This window comes from Pseudophryne corroboree, chromosome 11 (assembly GCF_028390025.1).
Source record: "Pseudophryne corroboree isolate aPseCor3 chromosome 11, aPseCor3.hap2, whole genome shotgun sequence".
Lineage (NCBI taxonomy): Eukaryota > Metazoa > Chordata > Amphibia > Anura > Myobatrachidae > Pseudophryne > Pseudophryne corroboree.
Genome location: NC_086454.1, coordinates 165,904,496 through 165,916,929, shown reverse-complemented (window position 1 = coordinate 165,916,929; position 12,434 = coordinate 165,904,496). Strand labels below are relative to the sequence as shown.

The window sequence follows — 12,434 nt, the reverse complement described above, 5'->3', positions numbered from 1 at the left end:
TGAATTCAGATTACTAGATTCAAAGTCAAGGGTGCTAACAATTACACCATGGAACCCTCACCTGAGCAATGGCATCTACTGAAGTGCGCTCATCTTTTAAATGCAAAGAAAAGAAATTCAATACTTTATATATATTATTTCAAGTTTCTAATAAGCTCAGGGATGCAATAGGTATTATGTAGAATATTTGTCCAAACCCAATGATAATATATAAAAAGTAACCTATTTTTTAAAGGAGAAGATAGATACTAGAAACCTAAATGCCTAGGACCAATTTCAGTTGGAGCATCACCCCTTATGTTATCCTAGCATTGAATTGACAGTTTTTCTGTATTTCCATATTTGCATATCAGCCACTTACAATTGTTTCAAGCTTTATAACAGAGGACTGCCTTTTTTATAGACCAAGGATGAAAGTCTCTTGTGAGTTAAGTCTGATAATGACATCACAATTTGTAAATTAAGCTATAGTATGATTACAGAGTGAAGACTAAATAAAAAGTGCTTTCCTATGGATTGAAGTTTGTATTTTCTTAAGCTTTGCATTCCAAAATGGGCTAGCATTCTTTATTTCCAATGGGCACATTAAGCTACTTCCCCAATATATATTTTTTTGTGTTAAAAGTTATTCATACACAACTTGGTAAAACATACTAAATTTAATACATAATGGATTACTTCCTGGATTATCTTTTTCAACAATCTGTAAATTTACAATTAAAAATTGTGTATTAGATTTTTTAGATTGATTTTGCTTAGATTTGCATATACTCCTTGTCTAAATTGTCTATTTTTATACTATTAGTAGATGCCTTAATCTTTGTTATTATCCTATCTAATATTTATTTTTATTTTGTAATGTGGAAAGAAACTGGAGCATTTTTATGATACCCATGCTTCAAGTGACTCTATGGCTTAAGCTTTTTTTTGAAAAATGAAATGCTATAAAAACAAAATATGATCTGTGCTTTGAGGTACATTTGCCAGTTTTGTGTTGCTTGCAGTGATATCTGTGGCTGGTTAGCTCGGTTGGTTAGAGCGTGGTGCTAATAACGCCAAGATCACGGGTTCGATCCCCGTATGGGTCATTTGCTTTTCTTGATGGACAAGAATGGAATAAGCTCATCGGTGGAGTGCATGAATACTTGAAAACATCATAGACACATATATCACAAAATCTCTTCAAATACATATCAGAAGCCAGTGGGAGTGTCATCCTTTGGCTGATGAAGATTTTTCTCTACATGGCTCAGTGACTTTTGTCTCAAATCAAGCAATATGGCATAACTAAGATATGCAAGGGCAAATTAATTAGTTATTATATTGCTGCTCAAACATAGAGGGCACTAGGTGTTACTAGAAGAAGAAGAAGATATGTGCTCCCCTCTCATTAGTGCACACTGAAGTAAAAAAAATGGAGAATTTCTAAAGACCAGAGCACAAGTAATGGATCTCTGCATTCTTATTGCATCTTTTCTTATTTCCAAATATTTGACATACTTCTGATTTGATAAGTTTAAAAATGAGTTTAAACAAAGGACACCACTGAAGATGATGGAATTTATATGAATTGTAAATGAAGATTTGCAATACTCATACATTGAATGAAAATGGAGCTTTGAACAAAAGGAAAATAAACAATGTTAGCTCCCACGAGATATGAACTCAGATTACTAGATTCCAAGTCCAGGGTGCTAACAATTACATCATGGAACCCTCACCTGAGCAATGGCATCTACTGAAGTGCGCTCATCTTTTAAATGCAAAGAAAAGAAATTCAATACTTTATATATATTATTTCAAGTTTCTAATAAGCTCAGGGATGCAATAGGTATTATGTAGAATATTTGTCCAAACCCAATGATAATATATAAAAAGTAACCTATTTTTTAAAGGAGAAGATAGATACTAGAAACCTAAATGCCTAGGACCAATTTCAGTTGGAGCATCACCCCTTATGTTATCCTAGCATTGAATTGACAGTTTTTCTGTATTTCCATATTTGCATATCAGCCACTTACAATTGTTTCAAGCTTTATAACAGAGGACTGCCTTTTTTATAGACCAAGGATGAAAGTCTCTTGTGAGTTAAGTCTGATAATGACATCACAATTTGTAAATTAAGCTATAGTATGATTACAGAGTGTAGACTGAATAAAAAGTGCTTTCCTATGGATTGAAGTTTGTATTTTCTTAAGCTTTGCATTCCAAAATGGGCTAGCATTCTTTATTTCCAATGGGCACATTAAGCTACTTCCCCAATATATATTTTTTTGTGTTAAAAGTTATTCATACACAACTTGGTAAAACATACTAAATTTAATACATAATGGATTACATCCTGGGATTATCTTTTTCAACAATCTGTAAATTTACAATTAAAAATTGTGTATTAGATTTTTTAGATTGATTTTGCTTAGATTTGCATATACTCCTTGTCTAAATTGTCTATTTTTATACTATTACTAGATGCCTTAATCTTTGTTATTATCCTATCTTATATTTATTTTTATTTTATAATGTGGAAAGAAACTGGAGCATTTTTATGATACCCATGCTTCAAGTGACTCTATGGCTTAAGCTTTTTTTTGAAAAATGAAATGCTATAAAAACAAAATATGATCTGTGCTTTGAGGTACATTTGCCAGTTTTGTGTTGCTTGCAGTAATATCTGTGGCCGGTTAGCTCAGTTGGTTAGAGCGTGGTGCTAATAACGCCAAGGTCACGGGTTTGATCCCCGTATGGGTCATTTGCTTTTCTTGATGGACAAGAATGGAATAAGCTCATCGGTGGAGTGCATGAATACTTGAAAACATCATAGACACATATATCACAAAATCTCTTCAAATACATATCAGAAGCCAGTGGGAGTGTCATCCTTTGGCTGATGAAGATTTTTCTCTACATGGCTCAGTGACTTTTGTCTCAAATCAAGCAATATGGCATAACTAAGATATGCAAGGGCAAATTAATCAGTTATTATATTGCTGCTCAAACATAGAGGGCACTAGGTGTTACTAGAAGAAGAAGAAGATATGTGCTCCCCTCTCATTATTGCACACTGAAGTAAAAAAAATGGAGAATTTCTAAAGACCAGAGCACAAGTAATGGATCTCTGCATTCTTATTGCATCTTTTCTTATTTCCAAATATTTGACATACTTCTGATTTGATAAGTTTAAAAATGAGTTTAAACAAAGGACACCACTGAAGATGATGGAATTTATATGAATTTTAAATGAAGATTTGCAATTCTCATACATTGAATGAAAATGGAGCTTTGAACAAAAGGAAAATAAACAATGTTAGCTCCCACGAGATATGAACTCAGATTACTAGATTCAAAGTCCAGGGTGCTAACAATTACACCATGGAACCCTCACCTGAGCAATGGCATCTACTGAAGTGCGCTCATCTTTTAAATGCAAAGAAAAGAAATTCAATACTTTATATATATTATTTCAAGTTTCTAATAAGCTCAGGGATGCAATAGGTATTATGTAGAATATTTGTCCAAACCCAATGATAATATATAAAAAGTAACCTATTTTTTAAAGGAGAAGATAGATACTAGAAACGTAAATGCCTAGGACCAATTTCAGTTGGAGCATCACCCCTTATGTTATCCTAGCATTGAATTGACAGTTTTTCTGTATTTCCATATTTGCATATCAGCCACTTACAATTGTTTCAAGCTTTATAACAGAGGACTGCCTTTTTTTATAGACCAAGGATGAAAGTCTCTTGTGAGTTAAGTCTGATAATGACATCACAATTTGTAAATTAAGCTATAGTATGATTACAGAGTGTAGACTGAATAAAAAGTGCTTTCCTATGGATTGAAGTTTGTATTTTCTTAAGCTTTGCATTCCAAAATGGGCTAGCATTCTTTATTTCCAATGGGCACATTAAGCTACTTCCCCAATATATATTTTTTTGTGTTAAAAGTTATTCATACACAACTTGGTAAAACATACTAAATTTAATACATAATGGATTACATCCTGGATTATCTTTTTCAACAATTTGTAAATTTACAATTAAAAATTGTGTATTAGGTTTTTTAGATTGATTTTGCTTAGATTTGCATATACTCCTTGTCTAAATTGTCTATTTTTATACTATTAGTAGATGCCTTAATCTTTGTTATTATCCTATCTAATATTTATTTTTATTTTGTAATGTTGAAAGAAACTGGAGCATTTTTATGATACCCATGCTTCAAGTGACTCTATGGCTTAAGCTTTTTTTTGAAAAATGAAATGCTATAAAAACAAAATCAGATCTGTGCTTTGAGGTACATTTGCCAGTTTTGTGTTTGCTTGCAGTAACATCTGTGGCCGGTTAGCTCAGTTGGTTAGAGCGTGGTGCTAATAACGCCAAGGTCACGGGTTCGATCCCCGTATGGGCCATTTGCTTTCCTTGATGGACAAGAATGGAATAAGCTCATCGGTGTAGTGCATGCATACTTGAAAACATCATAGACACATATATCACAAAATCTCTTCAAATACATATCAGAAGCCAGTGGGAGTGTCATCCTTTGGCTGATGAAGATTTTTCTCTACATGGCTCAGTGACTTTTGTCTCAAATCAAGCAATATGGCATAACTAAGATATGCAAGGGCAAATTAATCAGTTATTATATTGCTGCTCAAACATAGAGGGCACTAGGTGTTACTAGAAGAAGAAGAAGAAGATATGTGCTCCCCTCTCATTAGTGCACACTGAAGTAAAAAAAAATGGAGAATTTCTAAAGACCAGAGCACAAGTAATGGATTCTTATTGCATCTTTTCTTATTTCCAAATATTTGACATACTTCTGATTTGATAAGTTTAAAAATGAGTTTAAACAAAGGACACCACTGAAGATGATGGAATTTATATGAATTTTAAATGGAGATTTGCAATACTCATACATTGAATGAAAATGGAGCTTTGAACAAAAGGAAAATAAACAATGTTAGCTCCCACGAGATATGAACTCAGATTACTAGATTCAAAGTCCAGGGTGCTAACAATTACACCATGGAACCCTCACCTGAGCAATGGCATCTACTGAAGTGCGCTCATCTTTTAAATGCAAAGAAAAGAAATTCAATACTTTATATATAATATTTCAAGTTTCTAATAAGCTCAGGGATGCAATAGGTATTATGTAGAATATTTGTCCAAACCCAATGATAATATATAAAAAGTAACCTATTTTTTAAAGGAGAAGATAGATACTAGAAACCTAAATGCCTAGGACCAATTTCAGTTGGAGCATCACCCCTTATGTTATCCTAGCATTGAATTGACAGTTTTTCTGTATTTCCATATTTGCATATCAGCCACTTACAATTGTTTCAAGCTTTATAACAGAGGACTGCCTTTTTTATAGACCAAGGATGAAAGTCTCTTGTGAGTTAAGTCTGATAATGACATCACAATTTGTAAATTAAGCTATAGTATGATTATAGAGTGTAGACTGAATAAAAAGTGCTTTCCTATGGATTGAAGTTTGTATTTTCTTAAGGTTTGCATTCCAAAATGGGCTAGCATTCTTTATTTCCAATAGGCACATTAAGCTACTTCCCCAATATTTATTTTTTTGTGTTAAAAGTTATTCATACACAACTTGGTAAAACATACTAAATTTAATACATAATGGATTACATCCTGATTATCTTTTTCAACAATCTGTAAATTTACAATTAAAAATTGTGTATTAGATTTTTTAGATTGATTTTGCTTAGATTTGCATATACTCCTTGTCTAAATTGTCTATTTTTATACTATTAGTAGATGCCTTAATCTTTGTTATTATCCTATCTAATATTTATTTTTATTTTGTAATGTGGAAAGAAACTGGAGCATTTTTATGATACCCATGCTTCAAGTGACTCTATGGCTTAAGCTTTTTTTTGAAAAATGAAATGCTATAAAAACAAAACATGATCTGTGCTTTGAGGTACATTTGCCAGTTTTGTGTTTGCTTGCAGTGATATCTGTGGCTGGTTAGCTCAGTTGGTTAGAGCGTGGTGCTAATAACGCCAAGGTCACGGGTTCGATCCCCGTATGGGCCATTTACTTTCCTTGATGGACAAGAATGGAATAAGCTCATCGGTGGAGTGCATGAATACTTGAAAACATCATAGACACATTTATCACAAAATCTCTTCAAATACATATCAGAAGTCAATGGGAGTGTCATCCTTTGGCTGATGAAGATTTTTCTCTACATGGCTCAGTGACTTTTGTCTCAAATCAAGCAATATGGCATAACTAAGATATGCAAGGGCAAATTAATCAGTTATTATATTGCTGCTCAAACATAGAGGGCACTAGGTGTTACTAGAAGAAGAAGAAGAAGATATGTGCTCCCCTCTCATTAGTGCACACTGAAGTAAAAAAAATGGAGAATTTCTAAAGACCAGAGCACAAGTAATGGATTCTTATTGCATCTTTTCTTATTTCCAAATATTTGACATACTTCTGATTTGATAAGTTTAAAAATGAGTTTAAACAAAGGACACCACTGAAGATGATGGAATTTATATGAATTTTAAATGAAGATTTGCAATACTCATACATTGAATGAAAATGGAGCTTTGAACAAAAGGAAAATAAACAATGTTAGCTCCCACGAGATATGAACTCAGATTACTAGATTCAAAGTCCAGGGTGCTAACAATTAAACCATGGAACCCTCACCTGAGCAATGGCATCTACTGAAGTGCGCTCATCTTTTAAATGCAAAGAAAAGAAATTCAATACTTTATATACAGTATATTATTTCAAGTTTCTAATAAGCTCAGGGATGCAATAGGTATTATGTAGAATATTTGTCCAAACCCAATGATAATATATAAAAAGTAACCTATTTTTTAAAGGAGAAGATAGATACTAGAAACCTAAATGCCTAGGACCAATTTCAGTTGGAGCATCACCCCTTATGTTATCCTAGCATTGAATTGACAGTTTTTCTGTATTTCCATATTTGCATATCAGCCACTTACAATTGTTTCAAGCTTTATAACAGAGGACTGCCTTTTTTATAGACCAAGGATGAAAGTCTCTTGTGAGTTAAGTCTGATAATGACATCACAATTTGTAAATTAAGCTATAGTATGATTACAGAGTGTAGACTGAATAAAAAGTGCTTTCCTATGGATTGAAGTTTGTATTTTCTTAAGGTTTGCATTCCAAAATGGGCTAGCATTCTTTATTTCCAATAGGCACATTAAGCTACTTCCCCAATATTTATTTTTTTGTGTTAAAAGTTATTCATACACAACTTGGTAAAACATACTAAATTTAATACATAATGGATTACATCCTGGATTATCTTTTTCAACAATCTGTAAATTTACAATTAAAAATTGTGTATTAGATTTTTTAGATTGATTTTGCTTAGATTTGCATATACTCCTAGTCTAAATTGTCTATTTTTATACTATTACTAGATGCCTTAATCTTTGTAATTATCCTATCTAATATTTATTTTTATTTTGTAATGTGGAAAGAAACTGGAGCATTTTTATGATACCCATGCTTCAAGTGACTCTATGGCTTAAGCTTTTTTTTTGAAAAATGAAATGCTATAAAAACAAAATATGATCTGTGCTTTGAGATATATTTGCCAGTTTTGTGTTTGCTTGCAGTAATATCTGTGGCCGGTTAGCGCAGTTGGTTAGAGCGTGGTGCTAATAACGCCAAGGTCACGGGTTCGATCCCCGTATGGGTCATTTGCTTTTCTTGATGGACAAGAATGGAATAAGCTCATCGGTGGAGTGCATGAATACTTGAAAACATCATAGACACATATATCACAAAATCTCTTCAAATACATATCAGAAGCCAGTGGGAGTGTCATCCTTTGGCTGATGAAGATTTTTCTCTACATGGCTCAGTGACTTTTGTCTCAAATCAAGCAATATGGCATAACTAAGATATGCAAGGGCAAATTAATTAGTTATTATATTGCTGCTCAAACATAGAGGGCACTAGGTGTTACTAGAAGAAGAAGAAGATATGTGCTCCCCTCTCATTAGTGCACACTGAAGTAAAAAAAATGGAGAATTTCTAAAGACCAGAGCACAAGTAATGGATCTCTGCATTCTTATTCCATCTTTTCTTATTTCCAAATATTTGACATACTTCTGATTTGATAAGTTTAAAAATGAGTTTAAACAAAGGACACCACTGAAGATGATGGAATTTATATGAATTTTAAATGGAGATTTGCAATACTCATACATTGAATGAAAATGGAGCTTTGAACAAAAGGAAAATAAACAATGTTAGCTCCCACGAGATATGAACTCAGATTACTAGATTCAAAGTCCAGGGTGCTAACAATTACACCATGGAACCCTCACCTGAGCAATGGCATCTACTGAAGTGCGCTCATCTTTTAAATGCAAAGAAAAGAAATTCAATACTTTATATATATTATTTCAAGTTTCTAATAAGCTCAGGGATGCAATAGGTATTATGTAGAATATTTGTCCAAACCCAATGATAATATATAAAAAGTAACCTATTTTTTAAAGGAGAAGATAGATACTAGAAACCTAAATGCCTAGGACCAATTTCAGTTGGAGCATCACCCCTTATGTTATCCTAGCATTGAATTGACAGTTTTTCTGTATTTCCATATTTGCATATCAGCCACTTACAATTGTTTCAAGCTTTATAACAGAGGACTGCCTTTTTTATAGACCAAGGATGAAAGTCTCTTGTGAGTTAAGTCTGATAATGACATCACAATTTGTAAATTAAGATATAGTATGATTACAGAGTGTAGACTGAATAAAAAGTGCTTTCCTATGGATTGAAGTTTGTATTTTCTTAAGGTTTGCATTCCAAAATGGGCTAGCATTCTTTATTTCCAATAGGCACATTAAGCTACTTCCCCAATATTTATTTTTTTGTGTTAAAAGTTATTCATACACAACTTGGTAAAACATACTAAATTTAATACATAATGGATTACATCCTGGATTATCTTTTTCAACAATCTGTAAATTTACAATTAAAAATTGTGTATTAGATTTTTTAGATTGATTTTGCTTAGATTTGCATATACTCCTAGTCTAAATTGTCTATTTTTATACTATTACTAGATGCCTTAATCTTTGTAATTATCCTATCTAATATTTATTTTTATTTTGTAATGTGGAAAGAAACTGGAGCATTTTTATGATACCCATGCTTCAAGTGACTCTATGGCTTAAGCTTTTTTTTGAAAAATGTAATGCTATAAAAACAAAATATGATCTGTGCTTTGAGATATATTTGCCAATTTTGTGTTTGCTTGCAGTAATATCTGTGGCCGGTTAGCGCAGTTGGTTAGAGCGTGGTGCTAATAACGCCAAGGTCACGGGTTCGATCCCCGTATGGGCCATTTGCTTTTCTTGATGGACAAGAATGGAATAAACTCATCGGTGGAGTGCATGAATACTTGAAAACATCATAGACACATATATCACAAAATCTCTTCAAATACATATCAGAAGCCAGTGGGAGTGTCATCCTTTGGCTGATGAAGATTTTTCTCTACATGGCTAAGTGACTTTTGTCTCAAATCAAGCAATATGGCATAACTAAGATATGCAAGGGCAAATTAATTAGTTATTATATTGCTGCTCAAACATAGAGGGCACTAGGTGTTACTAGAAGAAGAAGAAGATATGTGCTCCCCTCTCATTAGTGCACACTGAAGTAAAAAAAATGGAGAATTTCTAAAGACCAGAGCACAAGTAATGGATCTCTGCATTCTTATTGCATCTTTTCTTATTTCCAAATATTTGACATACTTCTGATTTGATAAGTTTAAAAATGAGTTTAAACAAAGGACACCACTGAAGATGATGGAATTTATATGAATTTTAAATGAAGATTTGCAATACTCATACATTGAATGAAAATGGAGCTTTGAACAAAAGGAAAATAAACAATGTTAGCTCCCACGAGATATGAACTCAGATTACTAGATTCAAAGTCGAGGGTGCTAACAATTACACCATGGAACCCTCACCTGAGCAATGGCATCTACTGAAGTGCGCTCATCTTTTAAATGCAAAGAAAAGAAATTCAATACTTTATATATATTATTTCAAGATTCTAATAAGCTCAGGGATGCAATAGGTATTATGAAGAATATTTGTCCAAACCCAATGATAATATATAAAAAGTAACCTATTTTTTAAAGGAGAAGATAGATACTAGAAACCTAAATGCCTAGGACCAATTTCAGTTGGAGCATCACCCCTTATGTTATCCTAGCATTGAATTGACAGTTTTTCTGTATTTCCATATTTGCATATCAGCCACTTACAATTGTTTCAAGCTTTATAACAGAGGACTGCCTTTTTTATAGACCAAGGATGAAAGTCTCTTGTGAGTTAAGTCTGATAATGACATCACAATTTGTAAATTAAGCTATAGTATGATTACAGAGTTTAGACTGAATAAAAAGTGCTTTCCAATGGATTGAAGTTTGTATTTTCTTAAGGTTTGCTTTCCAAAATGGGCTAGCATTCTTTATTTCCAATAGGCACATTAAGCTACTTCCCCAATATTTATTTTTTTGTGTTAAAAGTTATTCATACACAACTTGGTAAAACATACTAAATTTAATACATAATGGATTACATCCTGGATTATCTTTTCAACAATCTGTAAATTTACAATTAAAAATTGTGTATTAGATTTTTTAGATTGATTTTGCTTAGATTTGCATATACTCCTAGTCTAAATTGTCTATTTTTATACTATTACTAGATGCCTTAATCTTTGTAATTATCCTATCTAATATTTATTTTTATTTTGTAATGTGGAAAGAAACTGGAGCATTTTTATGATACCCATGCTTCAAGTGACTCTATGGCTTAAGCTTTTTTTTGAAAAATGAAATGCTATAAAAACAAAATCAGATCTGTGCTTTGAGGTACATTTGCCAGTTTTGTGTTTGCTTGCAGTAACATCTGTGGCCGGTTAGCTCAGTTGGTTAGAGCATGGTGCTAATAACGCCAAGGTCACGGGTTCGATCCCCGTATGGGCCATTTGCTTTTCTTGATGGACAAGAATGGAATAAGCTCATCGGTGGAGTGCATGAATACTTGAAAACATCATAGACACATATATCACAAAATCTCTTCAAATACATATCAGAAGCCAGTGGGAGTGTCATCCTTTGGCTGATGAAGATTTTTCTCTACATGGCTCAGTGACTTTTGTCTCAAATCAAGCAATATGGCATAACTAAGATATGCAAGGGCAAATTAATCAGTTATTATATTGCTGCTCAAACATAGAGGGCACTAGGTGTTACTAGAAGAAGAAGAAGATATGTGCTCCCCTCTCATTAGTGCACACTGAAGTAAAAAAAATGGAGAATTTCTAAAGACCAGAGCACAAGTAATGGATTCTTATTGCATCTTTTCTTATTTCCAAATATTTGACATACTTCTGATTTGATAAGTTTAAAAATGAGTTTAAACAAAGGACACCACTGAAGATGATGGACTTTATATGAATTTTAAATGAAGATTTGCAATACTCATACATTGAATGAAAATGGAGCTTTGAACAAAAGGAAAATAAACAATGTTAGCTCCCACGAGATATGAACTCAGATTACTAGATTCAAAGTCCAGGGTGCTAACAATTACACCATGGAACCCTCACCTGAGCAATGGCATCTACTGAAGTGCGCTCATCTTTTAAATGCAAAGAAAAGAAATTCAATACTTTATATATATTATTTCAAGTTTCTAATAAGCTCAGGGATGCAATAGGTATTATGTAGAATATTTGTCCAAACCCAATGATAATATATAAAAAGTAACCTATTTTTTAAAGGAGAAGATAGATACTAGAAACCTAAATGCCTAGGACCAATTTCAGTTGGAGCATCACCCCTTATGTTATCCTAGCATTGAATTGACAGTTTTTCTGTATTTCCATATTTGCATATCAGCCACTTACAATTGTTTCAAGCTTTATAACAGAGGACTGCCTTTTTTATAGACCAAGGATGAAAGTCTCTTGTGAGTTAAGTCTGATAATGACATCACAATTTGTAAATTAAGCTATAGTATGATTACAGAGTGTAGACTGAATAAAAAGTGCTTTCCTATGGATTGAAGTTTGTATTTTCTTAAGCTTTGCTTTCCAAAATGGGCTAGCATTCTTTATTTCCAATAGGCACATTAAGCTACTTCCCCAATATTTATTTTTTTGTGTTAAAAGTTATTCATACACAACTTGGTAAAACATACTAAATTTAATACATAATGGATTACATCCTGGATTATCTTTTCAACAATCTGTAAATTTACAATTAAAAATTGTGTATTAGATTTTTTAGATTGATTTTGCTTAGATTTGCATATACTCCTAGTCTAAATTGTCTATTTTTACACTATTACTAGATGCCTTAATCTT

The 12,434-nt window shown here is 32.6% G+C and overlaps 7 non-coding genes across 7 annotated transcripts; all 7 read left to right on the top strand.

Annotated features, from left to right (window-relative positions):
- The first annotated feature begins 1,014 nt into the window (after window positions 1-1,014).
- Window positions 1,015-1,088, top strand: TRNAI-AAU (transfer RNA isoleucine (anticodon AAU)). Its single transcript has one exon. It is a non-coding gene; the product is annotated as a tRNA-Ile (tRNA).
- Window positions 1,089-2,675: 1,587 nt separating this feature from the next.
- Window positions 2,676-2,749, top strand: TRNAI-AAU (transfer RNA isoleucine (anticodon AAU)). The gene has a single exon. It is a non-coding gene; the product is annotated as a tRNA-Ile (tRNA).
- Window positions 2,750-4,337: 1,588 nt separating this feature from the next.
- TRNAI-AAU (transfer RNA isoleucine (anticodon AAU)) lies at window positions 4,338-4,411 on the top strand. The gene has a single exon. It is a non-coding gene; the product is annotated as a tRNA-Ile (tRNA).
- Window positions 4,412-5,993: 1,582 nt separating this feature from the next.
- On the top strand, window positions 5,994-6,067 carry TRNAI-AAU (transfer RNA isoleucine (anticodon AAU)). Its single transcript has one exon. It is a non-coding gene; the product is annotated as a tRNA-Ile (tRNA).
- A 1,588-nt stretch (window positions 6,068-7,655) lies between these two features.
- Window positions 7,656-7,729, top strand: TRNAI-AAU (transfer RNA isoleucine (anticodon AAU)). Its single transcript has one exon. It is a non-coding gene; the product is annotated as a tRNA-Ile (tRNA).
- Window positions 7,730-9,316: 1,587 nt separating this feature from the next.
- On the top strand, window positions 9,317-9,390 carry TRNAI-AAU (transfer RNA isoleucine (anticodon AAU)). Its single transcript has one exon. It is a non-coding gene; the product is annotated as a tRNA-Ile (tRNA).
- A 1,586-nt stretch (window positions 9,391-10,976) lies between these two features.
- On the top strand, window positions 10,977-11,050 carry TRNAI-AAU (transfer RNA isoleucine (anticodon AAU)). Its single transcript has one exon. It is a non-coding gene; the product is annotated as a tRNA-Ile (tRNA).
- The last annotated feature ends 1,384 nt before the right edge of the window (window positions 11,051-12,434 follow it).